Raw genomic sequence first — 20,505 nt, forward strand, 5'->3', positions numbered from 1 at the left:
AGCTGCTTCTTCTTCAATCACATTATTGATAAACACTAGTGACCCAGAGCGATTGGAAGCCATGCATGCCCGGCCATCAGACTGCCTCCACTATGTGTTACAGAGGATGTGGCGTGCTTTGGATCATGAGACATTCCTGCCTTCTTCTCCATACTTTCTTTTTGCCATCATTCTAGTAGAGGTTGATCGTTGGTTGATCTGTTCAAAGAATGATTTTCCAGAATTTGGTTGGTTTCTTTAGATGTTTTTTTGGCAAACTCTATTCTGGCCTTTGCATATTTAAGGCTGAGTAATGGTTTGCACCTTGTCGTGAACCTGTCATGTGGAACTATGGGGATAGAGGGAAACTGGGGCCTCTAAGCTGACCCACAGACTAGGGAACCCTGCGCTATCCCTATTCTCAGAGATACCCCTAATGATGGGGATGTCTGAGTCTCCTTGCAGCCCTGATCCTATAATTCTCTCCCCCAGGGGGCCGGAACAGAAATGTGATTTAACCCACAGAAATAGACAAACACGGGAAACAAAAATTCTGTCACACAGCATGCACACACAGAGGTATAAGACAACAAGAGATTAGGAGGAAAACAAGAGCAGGCTGGAAACAACAAGCATAAAGCAACTCTATCTCCAGCAAATCTGGGACACTACAGCACATAGAGCAACACAGAAGAAACTATAGTCTGTGTGTGTAAGTATGAAAGGAAAAAAACACCAAAAAACTGAGCTGTAACAGAAAAAACAGTAAACATGCAACATTACAAGCATGTAAATGGCAGCCTCTAGACAAGAATAAAACAAAGAAAAATTGTATGAAAAATACTGTGAATAATAATGAATAAAATGCCAGTGCTTAATAACAGGGTACTTAGTATATACATTTTTGCAAAAACGTAAGAAGCCGTCCCACCTCGTCACGGTGTACCCATCTGGGACGGTCCCTAACCAACTAAAGTTAAAAACCATTGTATATAACTGACTTATGTCTATCAAAACTCCAATGTGAATGGTAACAAGCTCAGTTTGCTCAGTTTTTTGGTGTTTTTTGTCTGCTATCTTGCTTTATTGCAAGTTGGGGGCGCAGCCCTCCTTATACTGAGGCTGAACAACTAACTGCTTCCCACTTTGTTGTGTATTTAATCTGGGACCCAGCTGACCACTTCTTACTATTCACATTGGAGTTTTGATAGACACAAGTCAGTTATATACAATGGTTTTAACTTAAGTATGAAAGGAGCAGATGTGATAGGCTTCTTAACAACATGTGGTCCCAGAAGCCTGACAAGCAGGCTTGCAGAGGTTAACACTTGCTAGCCTGTCTATGATTGCGCACAGTGCTGGTCGACACATGAGTCTACCTGTGTAGATCAGAAACACCAGAGAAAACATCGGGCGGAGTGTCAGAATGTGCAATGTGAACAGTGTCTGATGCTGCCATGAGTCGGTGAGTTTTGTGTAAAACTCCATGTGACAAACGCTCTGTATTTGCTCTCAAGAGGTCTTCTTTTTATGGTAGATTTAGATAGTGAAACGTCTACTTCCTGTAGAATGTTCGTCACTTGGGTGTATGTTGTGAAGGGGTTTTTTCTTCACCATGGAAAGGATTCTGCTATCATTAGCCACTGTTGTCCCATGGACATCCAGTCCTAGACCGGCTTCTCACTTGCGAGTTTCTTGCAGTAGAGCAATGCGAGAAAATCTCGCATTGGAATCGGACACATGTTAGTGAATGATTCAGCTCACATTTGCGATTTTTTTTTTTTTCTCAGTCCAAATCGGACTGAGAAAAAAATCGCAGCATGCTGCTTTTTTGCGAGTTTCTACTGCGAGTCTCTCCAATGCAAGTCTATGGGAGCGTGTAAAACATCGCATGTCACGGGACGGCACTCACACCATCCTAGTGACATCCGATTTTCTAAATACATTTCTCGCATGTTTCCTAAAACACTGGAAACGAGCGATGTCTCCCAATGTCTGTCAATCACTATTCTCTGTCAGTCGGTCTCTCCCTCTCGCTCTCTATTCTCTCTCTATCGGTCGGTCTGTTGGTCGGTCACTATCTCTGTCCCTCTCTCTCTGTCCATGTCGGTCTATCCCTCTCCCCCCTCTCTCATACTCACCGATCCCCGATCCGCGGCGCTGCACGGCGTTCACACTGCTCCGGCGGCTTCTCCTTTTTTGAAAAAGCCGGTCGCTCATTATTCAATCTCGTATTCCCTGCTTTACACGCCCACCGGCACCTATGATTGGTTGCAGTCAGACACACACCCACACTGAGTGACAGCTGTCTCACTGCAACCAATCACAGCAGCCGGTGGGCGTGTCTATGCTGAGCAGGAAAATAAATAAGTAAATAATTTAAAAAAACGGCGTGCGGTCCCCCCAATTTTAATGCCAGCCAGGGTAAAGCCACACGGCTGAAGGCTGGTATTCTCAGGATGGGGAGCTCCACGTTATGGGGAGCCCCCCAGCCTAACAATATCAGTCAGCAGCCGCCCAGAATTGCCGCATACATTATATGCGACAGTTCTGTGACTGTACCCGGCTCTTCCCGATTTGCTCTGGTGCGTTGGCAATCGGGGTAATAAGGAGTTAATGGCAGCCCATAGCTGCCACTAAATCCTAGATTAATCATTGCAGGCATCCATGAGATACCCCCAATGATTAACCTGTAAATTAAAGTTGATAAACACACACAGTGAAAAAATCCTTTATTTGAAATAATAAACAATAACAAAGACCCTCGTTCACCACTTTATTAAGTACGCAAAAAAACCATCCTTGTCCGACGTAATCCACGGAGGTCCCTCGACGCTCTCAGCTCTGCTACATGAAGGTGACAGGAGCTGCAGAAGACACCGCCGCTCCTGTCAGCTCCACACAGCAACTGAGGTGAGAAGTGCGATCAGCTGATGTCAGTCAGGTTACTCGCGGCCACCGCTGGAGCTTCCAACTGTGACAGCAAGTCGCCCGAGTGACAGCGATGAAGTCACAGGTGAGTTGCGGTCACAGGGGGAGGATCCAGCTGGCCACGGGTAACCTGAGTGACGGCAGCGCTAATCGCGCTGCTCAATTCAGTCACTCAGGGGATTAGCGGTCACCGGTGAGTCCTTCACGGGTGACCACTAATCAGGACGCGACACAGATAGAGCCGCAGTATGACAATGAAGTCGGGTGAAGTTCACCCGAGTTCATTCTGATCGTGCGGCTCTGTCTGTGTCTGCTGTCATCTGCCATTCAGCTCTGCTACATGACTGTCTGTGGCTGATGTCAGCGGCCATGTAGCAGAGCTGAATGGCAGATGACAGCTGCTGAGAAAAAAAAAGGATCACACACGCATTGCACACGCACTGCAATCATGAGAAAAATCTTAGGATCGCAGTGCACTTGCATTGCACTCTGACCTAACGTGAACTAAAATCAGCCGAGTTTTTTTCAGCCAACTCGGACCGATTTTACTTGCATAGATGTGTTTCCAGCCCAAATGTGAATGCCACACCTGGAAACAGCTCCAGACCTTTTATCTACAAAATTGGTGATGGACTAATGAGAGTATAGCCCATGCAGCCCATTAACCCCTTCACGACCGGCCGATTTTTCTCTTTCTGTTTTTTTTTTTCGCCATTCTTCTTCTGAGAGTCGTAACTTTTTTATTTTTCAGTCAATATAGTCATTTAAGGGCTCATTTTTTGCGGAACAAGCTGTACTTTTAAATGAAACCATAAGTTTTACCATATAGTGTACTGGAAAATGGTAAAAAAAATCCAAATGCAGAAAAATTGCAAAAAAGTGCAATAGCACTATTGTTTTTGAGATATTTTATTCACTGTGTTCACTATATGGTAAAACTGATGTGTGGGTGTGATGCCAAACATGTATAGGTTTACTTTTATATAAGGGGTTAAAAAAAATTGGAAGTTTGTCTGAAAAAAGTGGCGCACGTTTTACTCCATATTCCGTGACCCGTAGCGTTCTCATTTTTCAGGATCTATGGCTCAGTGACGGCTTATTTTTTTTCGTCTCGAGCTGACGTTTTTAACGGTAACATTTTTGAGCAGATGCTACGTTTTGATCGCCTGTTATTGCATTTTGCGCAAAGGCTGTGGCGACAAAAAAACGTCATTTTGGCGTTTGGAATTTTTTTGCCGCTACGCCGTTTACTGATCAGATTAATTGATTTTATATTTTGCTAGATCGGGCGTTTTTGAATGCGGCGATACCAAATGTGTGTATATTTTTTATTTTTTTAACCCTTTAATTTTCAATGGAGCGAATGCGGGGTGATTTGAACTTTTAGGATTTTTGTTTTTTTTTTTAAATTTTTAAAAAAATGTTTTTAACTTTTTTTTTAATTTATTTTACTAGTCCCCCTAGGGGGCTATAGCGATCAACAATCCGATTGCTCAGCCCTATCTGCTGATCACAGCTACACAGCTGTAAACAGCAGATACGCTCACTTTATTTTTCACTGGGCTGCGGGCCAAGGGAAAGTGAAAGCAATTCATGTGTAGTACAGGAGTCATCACATGACCCTGTGCTACCATGACAACTACCAGAAGTCACGTGACGTGATCACGTATCGGGCGGTAAGTAAAAGTTTACTGCGATCGCGCTTATAATGGCGCTGTCACACACCACAGACCGCGGGCAGTAACATTGTGACCGCTAGGACGTAAAATTACTGCCCGCGGTCGTTAAGGGGTTAAAGAGCTTTTGAGAAAATTGTTCAATTACTTTGGTCCATTGAAAAAGAGGCATCTACATATTTAACAGCTTAAAGTCATAAACCCTTACTCCAATTAAGATGTAAATACCCTTAAATAAAACCTTTGTCTCTGCACTTTAGGCCCATATTGATTATATAAGTGTATCTTGAATTTGATTTGGTAAACAGCTACAATGCCAAAACTTGTATTGATTGTTAAAAAAAACCCAAAACCAAATAAAAAGTGCTCCCTGTGCAGATCAACAATATAAATTCAATAAAACGTGCAGGACCGTATTTACCATTAGGCACCCGTGGTCCCGTGCCTAGGGCGGCAGGATGCAGGGGGCGGCACCTTCTAGCAGTAAAAAGTTTTACACATTCATTAAATCCGCTGTATTTTCGGAGGGGGGAGAGGCGCACCTTTATTTATTTGTATCCGCGTCAATTAAGACGCGAATGCAGACAAACTGCGGCGGCCGGGCACAGAGAGCTGATTGACCCCGGAACTGCACTTCCGGAGTCACAGGCGCGCCAATCAGCTCCTTCCTCTGTGCTGCGTCCAATGCTGTGTGGATTTCACATGCAGAGCTCACAGCCGGACGCCGCGATGGAAGCCGGTGTCAGAAGAGGATACTCACGTGAGCCAGGAAGATGACGGCGGGCCCTGGAGCAGGTAAGTACTCGCAGAGCTGAAGATTTATAAGGAGCGTGGGGGTGTCTCTAATGCAGACTGGAGATCTGCGTATGGGGTGGGAGGAGAGAGGCTGATACTGGGGGAGACTTGGGGGAAGAGAAGCTGATACTGGGGGAGGCTGGGAGGAGAGAGTATGATGCTGGGGGAGGCTGGGAGGGGGGAGGCTGATGTTGCGGAAGGCTGGGATGGGGGGAGGCTAACGCTGGGGGAGGCTGGGAGGAGGGAGGCTGATGCTGAGGGAGGCTGATGCTGGAGGAGGCTGGGAGGAGAGAGGCTGATACTGGGGGAGGCTGGGAGGAGAGAGGCTGATGCTGGGGGAGGCTAGGAGGAGGGAGGCTGATGCTGAGAGAGGCTGATGCTGGGGGAGGCTGGGAGGAGAGAGGCTGATGCTGGGGGAGGCTGATGCTGGGGAGGCTGGGAGGGGGGAGGCTGGGAGGAGGGAGGCTGATGCTGAGGGAGGCTGATGCTGGGGGAGGCTGGGAGGAGAGAGGCTGATGCTGAGGGAGGCTGATGCTGGGGGAGGCTGGGAGCAGAGAGGGGGAGGCTGGGAGGAGAGAGGCTGATACTTGGGGAGGCTGATGCTGGGAGAGTTTGGGAGGAGAGAGGCTGATGCTGGGGGAGGCTGGGAGGAGAGAGGCTGGTGCTGGGGGAGGCTGATGCTGGGGGAGGCTGGGAGGAGGGAGGCTGATGCTGGGGGAGGCTGGGAGGAGGGAGGCTGATGCTGGGAGGAAAGAGGCTGATGCTGAGGGAGGCTGATGCTGTGGGAGGCTGGGAGGAAAGAGGCTGATGCTGAGGGAGGCTGATGCTGGGAGAGGCTGATGCTGCGGGAGGCTCGGAGGAGAGAGGCTGATGCTGAGGGAGGCTGATGCTGGGAGAGGCTGATGCTTCGGGAGGCTCGGAGGAGAGAGGCTGATGCTGAGGGAGGCTGATGCTGGGGGAGGCTGGGAGGAGAGAGGCTGATGCTGGGGGAGGCTGGGAGGAAAGAGGCTGATGCTGAGGGAGGCTGATGCTGGGAGAGGCTGATGCTTCGGGAGGCTCGGAGGAGAGAGGCTGATGCTGAGGGAGGCTGATGCTGGCGGAGACTGGGAGGAGAGAGGCTGATGCTGGGGGAGGCTAGGAGGGGGGGTGCTGATGCTAGGGAAGGCTGATGCTGGGGGAGGCTGGGAGGAGGGAGGCTGATGCTGAGGGAGGCTGATGCTGGGGGAGGCTGGGAGGAGAGAGGCTGATGCTGGGGGAGGCTGATGCTGGGGGAGGCTGATGCTGGGGGAGGCTGGGAGGGGGGAGGCTGGGAGGAGGGAGGCTGATGCTGAGGGAGGCTGATGCTGGGGGAGGCTGGGAGGAGAGAGGCTGATGCTGAGGGAGGCTGATGCTGGGGGAGGCTGGGAGGAGAGAGGCTGATGCTGGGGGAGGCTGGGAGGAGGGAGGCTGATGCTGAGGGAGGCTGGGAGGAGAGAGGCTGGTGCTGGGGGAGGCTGATGCTGGGGGAGGCTGGGAGGAGGGAGGCTGATGCTGGGGGAGGCTGGGAGGAGGGAGGCTGATGCTGAGGGAGGCTGGGAGGGGGGAGGCTGGGAGGAGAGAGGCTGATGCTGGGGGAGGCTGGGAGGAGGGAGGCTGATGCTGAGGGAGGCTGATGCTGGGGGAGGCTGGGAGGAAAGAGGCTGATGCTGAGGGAGGCTGATGCTGGGAGAGGCTGATGCTGCGGGAGGCTCGGAGGAGAGAGGCTGATGCTGAGGGAGGCTGATGCTGGGAGAGGCTGATGCTTCGGGAGGCTCGGAGGAGAGAGGCTGATGCTGAGGGAGGCTGATGCTGGGGGAGGCTGGGAGGAGAGAGGCTGATGCTGGGGGAGGCTGGGAGGAAAGAGGCTGATGCTGAGGGAGGCTGATGCTGGGAGAGGCTGATGCTTCGGGAGGCTCGGAGGAGAGAGGCTGATGCTGAGGGAGGCTGATGCTGGCGGAGACTGGGAGGAGAGAGGCTGATGCTGGGGGAGGCTAGGAGGGGGGGTGCTGATGCTAGGGAAGGCTGATGCTGGGGGAGGCTGGGAGGAGGGAGGCTGATGCTGAGGGAGGCTGATGCTGGGGGAGGCTGGGAGGAGAGAGGCTGATGCTGGGGGAGGCTGATGCTGGGGGAGGCTGATGCTGGGGGAGGCTGGGAGGGGGGAGGCTGGGAGGAGGGAGGCTGATGCTGAGGGAGGCTGATGCTGGGGGAGGCTGGGAGGAGAGAGGCTGATGCTGAGGGAGGCTGATGCTGGGGGAGGCTGGGAGGAGAGAGGCTGATGCTGGGGGAGGCTGGGAGGAGGGAGGCTGATGCTGAGGGAGGCTGGGAGGAGAGAGGCTGGTGCTGGGGGAGGCTGATGCTGGGGGAGGCTGGGAGGAGGGAGGCTGATGCTGGGGGAGGCTGGGAGGAGGGAGGCTGATGCTGAGGGAGGCTGGGAGGGGGGAGGCTGGGAGGAGAGAGGCTGATGCTGGGGGAGGCTGGGAGGAGGGAGGCTGATGCTGAGGGAGGCTGATGCTGGGGGAGGCTGGGAGGAAAGAGGCTGATGCTGAGGGAGGCTGATGCTGGGAGAGGCTGATGCTTCGGGAGGCTCGGAGGAGAGAGGCTGATGCTGAGGGAGGCTGATGCTGGCGGAGACTGGGAGGAGAGAGGCTGATGCTGGGGGAGGCTAGGAGGGGGGGTGCTGATGCTAGGGAAGGCTGATGCTGGGGGAGGCTGGGAGGAGGGAGGCTGATGCTGAGGGAGGCTGATGCTGGGGGAGGCTGGGAGGAGAGAGGCTGATGCTGGGGGAGGCTGATGCTGGGGGAGGCTGATGCTGGGGGAGGCTGGGAGGGGGGAGGCTGGGAGGAGGGAGGCTGATGCTGAGGGAGGCTGATGCTGGGGGAGGCTGGGAGGAGAGAGGCTGATGCTGAGGGAGGCTGATGCTGGGGGAGGCTGGGAGGAGAGAGGCTGATGCTGGGGGAGGCTGGGAGGAGGGAGGCTGATGCTGAGGGAGGCTGGGAGGAGAGAGGCTGGTGCTGGGGGAGGCTGATGCTGGGGGAGGCTGGGAGGAGGGAGGCTGATGCTGGGGGAGGCTGGGAGGAGGGAGGCTGATGCTGAGGGAGGCTGGGAGGGGGGAGGCTGGGAGGAGAGAGGCTGATGCTGGGGGAGGCTGGGAGGAGGGAGGCTGATGCTGAGGGAGGCTGATGCTGGGGGAGGCTGGGAGGAAAGAGGCTGATGCTGAGGGAGGCTGATGCTGGGAGAGGCTGATGCTGCAGGAGGCTCGGAGGAGAGAGGCTGATGCTGAGGGAGGCTGATGCTGGGGGAGGCTAGGAGGGGGGAGGCTGATGCTGGGGGAGGCTGGGAGGAGGGAGGCTGATGCTGAGGGAGGTTGATGATGGGGGAGGCTGATGCTGCGGGAGGCTCAGAGGAGAGAGGCTGATGCTGAGAGAGAAATAGAAAAAACCGCTGTCGTGGAAACACATATGCGGCTATCATATGGCCGCTGAAGCACGTCCTTGACACATATATTGAATACCAAAGAGCAAAAGGACTCAACGTGCATAAAGGAGTCATAATAAATCTAAATCACAACCTTAATTGATGCATATAAAAAACATTTTTATTATAAGATATATAAAAGCAGGTTGGATTTCCATAATATTAGATTAGAATATACAATGTTTAGAAAGAACACAGGGAGATGAGGACAGAAATGTAGCACATTCACCCGAACATGTATGGTGTAACAGGCTAGAGATGAAAACCCATGGAAATACAATGAGTCATATATCCAAATGACAAGCCATGGGGGTAACAGGGTAAGCCAGCATAGCTGAATAAATGGAGGTTTAAAGGATTAAAATCGCCACTCTCCAGATAAAAAAGCAAAAAGTCTCCTTATGTCTATCATATATAAATGGCTACAGTAGTAAATGCCATAAAAGATTCAACCAGAGTGTTTTAAGCTAAAGAGAGATTCAGCCAAATGCTGCTTACCCATGTGTTAGACTAGACCAAGAAGATCATGCAGCGTGTGCCCCTACGCGTCTCACCTCAAGCTTCATAAGGGGGAAGTAAACAAGTGAGAATGCCAGTCAAAAGGCTGATGCTGAGGGAGGCTGATGCTGGGGGAGGCTGATGCTGCGGGAGGCTCAGAGGAGAGAGGCTGATGCTGAGAGAGGCTGATGCTGGGGGAGGCTAGGAGGGGGAGGCTGATGCTGGGGGAGGCTGGGAGGAGGGAGGCTGATGCTGAGGGAGGCTGATGCTGGGGGAGGCTGGGAGGAAAGAGGCTGATGCTGGGGGAGGCTGGTGCTGGGGGAGGATGATGCTGGGGGAGGCTGGGAGGAGGGAGGCTGATGCTGGGGGAGGCTGGTAGGAGGGAGGCTGATGCTGGGGGAGGCTGGGAGGAGGGAGGCTGATGCTGAGGGAGGCTGGGAGGAGAGAGGCTGATGCTGGGGGAGGCTGGGAGGAGGGAGGCTGATGCTGAGGGAGGCTGATGCTGGGGGAGGCTGGGAGGAGAGAGGCTGATGCTGGGGGAGGCTGGGAGGAAAGAGGCTGATGTTGAGGGAGGCTGATGCTGGGAGAGGCTGATGCTGCGGGAGGCTGGGAGGAGAGAGGCTGATGCTGAGGGAGGCTGATGCTGGGGGAGGCTGGGAGGAGAGAGGCTGATGCTGCGGGAGGCTGATGCTGGGGGAGGCTGGGAGGGGGAGGCTGATGCTGGGGGAGGCTTGGAGGAGAGAGGCTGATGCTGGGGGAGGCTGGGAGAAGAGAGGCTGATGCTGGGGGAGGCTGATGCTGGGGGAGGCTGGGAGGAGAGAGGCTGATGCTGGGGGAGGCTGATACTGGGAGAGGCTGTGAGGGGGGTGGCTGGGAGGGTGGAGGCTGATGCTGGGGGGCTGGGAGAAGAGAGGCTGATGCTGGGGGCAGAGAGGCTGATGCTGGGAGCAGAGAGGCTGATGCTGGGGGAAGCTGGGGGAGAGAGGCTGATGCTGGGGGAGAGAGGCTGATGCTGGGGGAAGCTGGGGGAGAGGCTGATGCTGGGGGAAGCTGGGGGAGAGAGGCTGAAGCTGGGGGAGGCTGGGGGGAGAGAGGCTGAAGCTGGGGGATGCTGGGGGGAGAGAGGCTAATGCTGAGGGACGCTGGGGGGAGAGAGGTTGATGCTGGGGGGGCTGGGGGGAGAGAGGCTGATGCTGGGGGACGCTGGGGGAGAGAGGTTGATGCTGGGGGGGCTGGGGGGAGAGAGGCTGAAGCTGGTGGAGGCTGGGGGGAGAGAGTCTGAAGCTGGGGGACGCTGGGGGGAGAGAGGTTGATGCTGGGGGGCTTGGGGGAGAGAGGCTGATGCTGGGGGAGAGGCTGCTGGTGAAGGTGGGGGAGAGCGGCTGCTGCTGGGGGAATGGGAGAGAGGGGCCAATGCTAGAGACAGAGGACAAGGGTTGAGGGATAGTGCAATGACAAAATCGATTGGGGGGGAGTGTAAGGACTCAGAATGAGAGGGGGGCAGCATTGGGAGCTCATTATGGAGAAGGAGCAGCATGTGTGGGCTCAGTATGGAGTGGAGCAATGTAGGGGAGTCAATATCAAGAGTGGGGTAGTGTGTGTGTGTGTGTGGGGTGTCTTAGCATAAGCGTTAGTGTGGTGGTCTTAGTATGATGAATGGGGCAGCATGGAGGTGTCATTATGAAAAAGAGGAAGGCAGCATTAGGAGCTCATGGAGAGGGGCAGCATGCATGGGACATTGTGAGAAGGTAACAGCATGCATGGGAAACTGTGAGGAGGGGGCAGCATGCATGGGACATTGTGAGGACGGGGAAGCATGCATGGGACATTGTGAGGAGGGGGAAGCATGCATGGGACATTGTGAGGAGGGGGCAGCATGCATGGGACATTGTGAGGAGGGGGCAGCACGCATGGGACATTGTGAGGAGGGGCAGCATGCATGGGACATTGTGAGGAGGGGGCAGCATGCATGGGAAACTGTGAGGAGGGAGCAGCATGCATGGGACATTGGGAGGAGGGGCAACATGCATGGGACATTGTGAGGGGGGACAGCATGCATGGGACATTGTGAGGAGGGAGCAGCATGCATGGGACACTGTGAGGAGGGGGCAGCATGCATGGGACATTGTGAGGAGGGGGCAGCATGCATGGGACATTGTGAGGAGGGAGCAGCATGCATGGGACACTGTGAGGAGGGGGCAGCATGCATGGGACATTGGGAGGAGGGGGCAGCATGCATGGGACATTAGGAGGAGGGGGCAGAATGCATGGGACATTGTGAGGAGGGGGCAGCATGCATGGGACACTGTGAGGAGGCAGCATGCATGGGACTTTGGGAGGAGGGGGCAGAATGCATGGGACATTGTGAGGAGGGGGCAGCATGCATGGGACATTGTGAGGAGGGGGCAGCATGCATGGGACACTGTGAGGAGGGGGCAGCATGCATGGGACATTGTGAGGAGGGGGCAGCATGCATGGGACAGTGTGAGGAAGGGGCAGCATGCATGGGACATTGGGAGGAGGGAGCAGCATGCATGGGACATTGTGAGGAGGGGGCAGCATTCATGGGACATTGTGAGGAGGGGGCAGCATGCATGGGACACTGTGAGGAGGGGGCAGCATGCATGGGACATTGTGAGGAGGGGGCAGCATGCATGGGACACTGTGAGGAAGGGGCAGCATGCATGAGACATTGGGAGGAGGGGGCAGCATGCATGGGACATTGTGAGGAGGGGGCAGCATGCATGGGACATTGTGAAGAGGGGGCAGCAAGCATGGGACATTGTGAGGAGGGGGCAGCATGCATGGGACACTGTGAGGAGGGGGCAGCATGCATGGGACATTGTGAGGAGGGGGCAGCATGCATGGGACATTGTGATGAGGGGGCAGCATGCATGGGACACTGTGAGGAGGGGGCAGCATGCATGGGACATTGTGAGGAGGGGGCAGCATGCATGGGACACTGTGAGGAAGGGGCAGCATGCATGGGACATTGGGAGGAGGGGGCAGCATGCATGGGACATTGTGAGGAGGGGGCAGCATGCATGGGACATTGTGAAGAGGGGGCAGCAAGCATGGGACATTGTGAGGAGGGGGCAGCATGCATGGGACACTGTGAGGAGGGGGCAGCATGCATGGGACATTGTGAGGAGGGGGCAGCATGCATGGGACATTGTGAGGAGGGAGCAGCATGCATGGGACATTGTGAGGAGGGGGCAGCATGCATGGGACACTGTGAGGAGGGGGCAGCATGCATGGGACATTGTGAGGAGGGGGCAGCATGCATGGGACATTGTGAGGAGGGGGTAGCATGCATGGGAAACTGTGAGGAGGGGGCAGCATGCATGGGACACTGTGAGGAGGGGGCAGCATGCATGGGACACTGTGAGGAGGGGGCAGCATGCATGGGACACTGTGAGGAGGGGGCAGCATGCATGGGACACTGTGAGGAGGGGGCAGCATGCATGGGACATTGTGAGGAGGGGGCAGCATGCATGGGACATTGTGAGGAGGGGGCAGCATGCATGGGACACTGTGAGGAGGGGGCAGCACGCATGGGACATTGTGAGGAGGGGCAGCATGCATGGGACATTGTGAGGAGGGGGCAGCATGCATGGGACACTGTGAGGAGGGGGCAGCATGCATGGGACATTGTGAGGAGGGGGCAGCATGCATGGGACACTGTGAGGAGGGGGCAGCATGCATGGGACACTGTGAGGAGGGGGCAGCATGCATGGGACACTGTGAGGAGGGGGCAGCATACATGGGACACTGTGAGGAGGGGGCAGCATGCATGGGACATTGTGAGGAGGGGGCAGGTTGATGTGAGGATAATGTGCAGATCATATTTCATAATCGAGGAAGGTGTGGTGGGTATAATTTATAAGGGAGGGCAGTGTGTAGTTTATTAGGGGCAGTGTGAAAGTCACAGTATATAAGTGGGGACGGTGGGAATATTTTATACTCATGCTGTTTTGATGTGCCCGTGGTGATCCCCATTGGGGGGGGTTAGTTCCCTTCTTTTCTCATTGATACTTTTTCAAGTGTTTTACAGAGTAGATCTGCCTTAAACAGATGTCGTGTGCGAAAACTCATAGTGTTACGTTGTCACTAAGGGGCGCGACCACTTAAAGTGCCTAGGTGGGGTGCTTCCAGACTGCATCAGCCGCTTTTGGCTGTTATACACCATAGTCTCTTAGTGCAGCCGGGTATCAGCAGGAGGGGTCCTGCAGGAGCAATGTATAAAAGATCAGCCTGTTTTCACAGCAAGATAATCATGATGTAAGCATTTTTAACAACACTTTCTCACTATTATCTTGCAGCGTAATTGCGCCTTAAAGGGAACCAATAACCAGGATTTTCGTATATAAGCTAAAGCCATTGCTATACTGGCACTGTCAGGCAGATTCTCTACATACCTGTAGTGGTCCGCTCGGATGTATAGGTTTTGAAATCCAAAAAAGTAAAGTTTATAAAATTAGCTGCTTGTTGAGTGGCAGTTGCAATGGAGCAGATAATTTATTCATAGTTATTCCCTCCCTCTGTTAGAATTAGCATCTGTTAGTATTATACAAACTATTCACTTTGTTGCAGGACCTGTGTGAGGTCATACCCATGTGACCTGGTATCCAGTTTTGTTGGCTGAGGCCCCGCCCCTTCTGGTCACATGGGTATGACCTCACACAGGTCCTGCAACAGACAAAGTCATTCCTTTGTATAATACTATAAATATATTATCTGCTCCATTGCAACTGCCACTCAACAAGCAGTTTTCTCTACCCTGCTTAGGGTAAAGCAAAGTACTGTAATGCGCATGCGCAGTACAATACTTGAATCTGCAGGATCAAAGCAGGAGCGCAGTGAAGGACTCTGTGTGGATGATGTAGGACGTGTCATCCACACAGGGCTTGGAAGGAGGACGGCGATGGAAAGAAGATAGGTGGCGCCGGATCAAGACCAGCGACGCCCATGGGACCCAACCGCCCACTAGGTGAGTATAATAAAAGCTATTTCTTATATTACACAAATTGGCCTGCTCACTTTTACACAGCATTCTAGAATACTATATATAAGGGCTCACTGATGGTGACCGCAGCTTATATGCAACCTGCAGACAGGTTCCCTTTAGCAAACGACCATATGGTTGGACTTCCAAACAAGATCCAGTTCAGAGTATCACTAGAATGAAAGAGCAGCTAGGGAAAGAAATTTATAGCTGCACCCGAAAGATTATTGGGCAGACAAATAAACACATGGAAACACCTGCTAACTTAAAAAGACTAAAGCAAGGATAACAGACAATAAACACCCAAAAAACGGATGACCCCACTGTGGCTCAGAAGAAAGGGAAGCCGATAAATCACATACTCAAGGGATCGAATCCTGATGCATGACAGAATGATTAATTGTTATGCTTTAGGTGTGTGGGATATTATAATTAGGGATGAGCCATGGAAGTTTGGGTTCACCTGATTCTGCCGGACTTTTTTAAAAGTTTGGTTCAGGACCTGAATTTGACCCCGGAACTCCATAGAAGTAAATTTTGGTGCTCTAAAATGGCTATAAAATGATTGTAGTAAGGGCTAGGGTGCTGCAAAAGGAAACAAAATGTGGATAACAGCAGGACAATTGCCCTGCAAATAAATGTGGATAGGTAATAAAAAAAAACAAATTACTTGGGGTTCTCCCTAATTTTGATAACAAGCCAAGGTAAAGTCATGGCTGGGGGTTGGAATTATCAGGCTGGGAAGGTCCATTGTTATTTGGCCCTTCCCAGTCTAAAAATAGCAGCTGCCCTAGAAGTGGCACATCCATTAGATACACCAATTCTGACTCTTTGCCAGGCTTTTTCCGATCTCGCTGGTGCAATGGCAATCAGGGTGATACTACTGGGGTTGATTGAATTTGTTAATTGACATCAAGCCAAGGGGTTAGTAATTGTTTGGCGTCTATCAGACACCCCCATTACTAACCCAGCAAGCGTACAGTTAAAAGACACACACAGAGGAAAAATATAATTTATTTGAATAAAGACTTCCCCATACTTCCTCGTTCACCTATTAATTAGTTAATTAATTAATTAATTAAAGGACATTCTCGACATCCCAACATAATCCAATGGTGAATAAAGACTCCCTCACACTCTCTCGTTCACTAATTTATTAATTAAGAAGAAATCCTCAAAGTTTCGATGTCATCCAACGGCGTAATGTCCCACGACGCCCATCGATTCCTATGGAGCTTTGTTCTTTGAACCAGGCTCCATAGATCACTCGCAGTCAGCGGCAGGAATGGAATTTCTCTCAAGAGTGAGAAATTCTGGGACTGCCACTTACTGGAAGTGAAGTATGGAGCCGTGTTCTGAGAAAGTTCTCAGAATGAAGCTCCATAGGATTCGATGGGTGTCGTGGGACATCACGGTACTATTACGTTCCTGTGTGTGTTTTTTAACTGTATATTTATCAGATTAGTAATGGGGGTGTCTGATAGACGTCTCTCCATTACTAACACTTGTGCTCGATGCCAGCTGTCAATTCACAGCTAACATTAACCCAAAAATTATTACTCTGATTGCCAATGCACCAGGGCAATAAAGAAGAGCTGGCCAAAGTGCCAGAATTGGTGCATCTAATGGATGTGCCACTTCCGGGGCAGCTGCGAGCTGCTATGTTTAGGTTGGAAAGGGCCAAATAACCCTCTACCTTCCCAGCCTGATAATGCCAGCCCTCAGCTAGCTGTCTGTTTTACCTGCGCAGGTTATCCAAAATAAGTGGGACCCCAATTCATTTTTTCATTTATTGATTTTGTTCACAACAGGGTACAGGCATGTTCCCTATGCAATAAATATTTTTGATTGGTTTTGCTGCAGCCTTTCAACAAACTTTATGAGTATATGAACAGCACTCGAACTCCGAACTTGGAAGCAGACTATTTTTTTTTAAAGTCCGTGTTCGAGTTTGAGCCCTGGACACTCAGAGTCCAGTACGAACCCCTAACTTTACAGTTGGGTTCGGTTCACTCATCTCTAATTATAATCTGGGGTAAAGGGTGACTGATCACTGATCACTGCAGGTGGTATATTGTGATTTGAGTGAGGGGGGATTAATTAATAAACTATAGGTGATCACTGTATGATATAATCAGAGGGGGGAATTATTCATAATACTGTGGAGGAAGGTTTAGGAGGTGATTTTTTTTTTATATACTTTTGATCATTGAACTGAATAAAAATATAAAAAAAAATTACATCACGTACAGTTTTCTCACAAACACTGACTCCATAGGCTTTTTCTTGCACCCTATTTTTTGACCCCTTTGTGTGACCTCTGGTGGATGATTTTGGTGTCATTAGATTTGTTAGAAAATACTGGACGCTGTACTGTGATTGGCTGCTGTGGGCAGAGAAGATTTTCTTAACCCAGCTAGCAAACAGTGTGGCAGTGTCCATAGCACCTTGAGATTGTAAAGAAAAGGCTCCGTTAGGCTATGTCCGTACTTTGCATCGTCCTACTTGCAGTTCAAAACGCACCCTCTGGCAGTAATTGATGTTGCCAAAGTTGCTTTTGACCACAAAATAGCGCTAAAAATGCATGCGTATTTACTACGTTTTTCCCGCATTTTTAGCTCTTTTTACATGCTTTTAATTGCGTTTTGACAGATGCATTTTGAACATAAAGACACTGCTAAATAAATTTAAAACAGTCAAACACAATGAAAAAAGGGAAAAAAAGGAACTCATATATTTATTGAAATACGGTAATAAAGAAAATAGTTATATTTCCTATAATTATAGCGGTTTTATACTATTTAGCGGTAAAATAGCAATAAATTTATATTTATCATTAATTTAATTGTCGGACTATATGTGTGTGTAAAGGGACATATTATTAAATTATTTTGATGTCAGAAAAGCATGTGTTTATGTAGTCCAAAACGCAGTGTTTCTGAAGATAAAAAGCATGTAAAACGCTGGAATCTTGATGTTTGTTGCTTTTTGCTACTTCTCATTGACTTCAATGTTAGCAAAACGCAGCCCAAATGGCAAAAACAATTGATATGCTGCTTCTTTGAACGCATGCTTTTTGCCACAATTATGCAAATTAAACACAGCGTTTTGAAATGCAAAGTGCGGACAGGAAATCAACCTTAGAAAATATAGCGATCCCAAAGGCACTAGGTAATTATAATCAGCATTAAAAATTCATCCTTTATTAATAATCTTAAAATTTAGGAACAGTAGTTCCTCTAGATCATTGAAGCATCAGCTCAAAAAGCCACCACCATACGTATCAGAATACACGGTTTCTGCACAGCCAGCAGAATAGTGGACTGTGCTACATACAGGTGATGGCCACTAGGTCAAAAAAACACAAGAAAATATAACACAACAAAAAGAGCAAAAAATTGGTGATTGTGCTAAAGGTAAAGGACAATGGTCCAATTAGAAAAACTCATCAGAAAAAATTAATATACCTAAATAAATATACGTTCAGTTTCATGCAATTGCTGACAATGGTCAGACACATAAAAGCATATCTACATATATCAGGTATATAGGAAATGGATTGGTCTCACCACATCCATTTCACATGAGGGCATGCAGTCTCTCCATCGGAGTTCTGGGTTCGATATCCTGGTCCAGTATTCTCTGTCCCTATTCAACTTGGAGATCAAAAAAATAAATAATGCCTGCTGCCCCAGACTCCCGTCCTAACAAGGACGGGCCACATCTAAATGTCTCAAGCCGGACCCCTAAGCTGACCCTCTTGGCGTCCCGACGCGTTTCGTCTACAGCAACTTCTCAGGGGACATAGTGCTATTTGTCAATTAGGTCCTTGTTGCCAGCCCTCATACACCCATGATGTCAAAGAGCAGGGTCCTTTACCTTTAGCACAATCACCAATTTTTTGTTCTGTTTGTTGTGTTATGTTTTCTTGTGTTTTTTTGACCTAGTGGCCATCACCTGTATGTAGCACAGTCCACTATTCTGCTGGCTGTGCAGAAACCGTGTATTCTGATACGTATGGTGGTGGCTTTTTGAGCTGATGTTTCAATGATCTAGAGGAACTACTGTTCCTAAATTTTAAGATTATTAATAAAGGATGACTTTTTAATGCTGATTATAATTAGGAAATCAACCTTTTCCATAGACTATTATAGAAAATCAAAATGCATGCCTTTTGGCATGAAAACGCTGCAGCTCAAAATACTGTGGAAATGCAGGTGAAAACGCAAAGTGTGCACATAGCCTAACACCATACAGTAGGTAGTGTGGGTATAGATTCTACCGAATCCCCACATATGGCACAAACTCAAAGACATAGTATTTGGAAAAAGAAACAGAGAGTTTTTAAAGTGGAAAAGCAATACAAAAGTTTATTAAGACACAAGGTGCACCTAGGATTTCACTGTGTTGAGCGCCCTCGTTGGCTGCCGGCAGTGTTTTCTCTGGCTGGTCTCCCCGAGATCAGTGATTGTTTTGTCTTGTTGGTCTACTAGGCATTGCTCCCACCTGGCCAGAATCCTACTCCACACTGATGAGGGGCAATACCCCGAAACACCTGTCTGTGGATGGATACCTGGCCTTGGTATTTCCCTTGTCATATCTTTAAACTTGTCAAAGAGTTGGATATTGACTAAAAAGGCCACATAATATGTTGGTTATGGTGGTCTCCTAAAAAGAGCCACTCCTTTGCTAGGTCCTTCCCGGAGGGATATATGGCTAGTTTCTGTGTCGAGACTCCTAACAGGGGCTCCACGGACTTTTTTGATTTGCATATTTCCCAGGGGGCAATGCACCTAGGATTTCACTATGTTGAGCACCCTCGTTGGCTGCCAGCAGTGTTTTCTTTGGCTGGTCTCTCCGAGATCAGTGATTGTTTTGTCTAAGTTGTGATTCGTCCTAGCTTCTTGAGCAGAGCCTTCCAGAGGATTGGTGCAGCTCGGGAGAAGTCTTGGATCCGGGAGTGTGAGGTTTGGATTAGTGTGGAAGGTTAGTCGAAATCCATTTGCAGAGAACGGGTAGGGTGATAGACAGAGAGGAGGGTGGAGATGTAGGGGGGTGCCGCACTGTGTAGAGCTTTGTGGGTGAGAACATGCTATTTGAATTGGATCCTGTGATATATGGGCAGCCAGTGCAATGACTGGCACAGAGTGGAGGCATCCAAGTACTGATTAGCCAGGTAGGTGACCCTGGCTGCTGCATTAAGGATGGACTGTAGAGGAGAGAGTCTAGTTAGGGGAAGACCAATTAATAGAGAGTTACAGTAGGAGTGGATCAGGGCCACGGTGAGGGTTTTTGTTGTTTCCATTGTGAGAAAGGGTTGTTATAGGCAGTAAAGACAGATTTTTTTTTCAATTCACAGTTTGTTTAGAAGATCTTTGACAGTGGTCTAAAGGGAAGAAAGAGCTTTTGTTTAGTTGTGCCTATCATCTGGAGGAATGCGCAAAATCATAGTGATGACTGCAATGTAGAGGGATTCAACCTTCAAGATATGAAGGAAATTATATATCAGGCTGTGAAGGGCCATGGTTATTGGGCCCTTCCCAGCCTAAAAATATCAGCCCACAACCACCCCAGAAGTGGTGCATCACATTAGATATGCCAATTGTGGCGCTCTGCCATGGCAATTCGGGTATTGGTTTTTAGGATTGATCTCGGCTGTGTATTGACAGCACGTCACAGTCGCCGGATCTCACAAAGCGCAGCCTGACAGGGATTGGCTGCTGTGAAACCCTATGAAGCTTCGTTCTCAGAATAAGGCTCCATAGCTTTTGGACTACAGATTTGGGGGATATTGTGGGAATGCCATGGAGTATGTCAGAGCTCTAGTTTTTTTTGTTTTTTTTCAAATACATTGGTGAATGAGGAACAGTCTCTTGTCTTCATATCTCTCTTTTTATGCCTACGTTGGAATCCCTGGACTACCGTACTTCAGACCTGCATGGCTTTTTTTCAGTATTTTTAGTTTTTTTTAATGTTTTGCTCTCACAGTCAAAGGGAAACATTCTGTTCTTCATTGACTGTGACAGTGAGTATGGGATCATCGTGGGACCCCCTTATTGGATTACGTCGGACGTGTATTAGGAATTTGAGGGTGTCTATTGTCTTTATTTCTTTACTAATTTTTTCTCT

This window comes from Anomaloglossus baeobatrachus, chromosome 3 (assembly GCF_048569485.1).
Source record: "Anomaloglossus baeobatrachus isolate aAnoBae1 chromosome 3, aAnoBae1.hap1, whole genome shotgun sequence".
Taxonomy (NCBI): Eukaryota; Metazoa; Chordata; class Amphibia; order Anura; family Aromobatidae; genus Anomaloglossus; species Anomaloglossus baeobatrachus.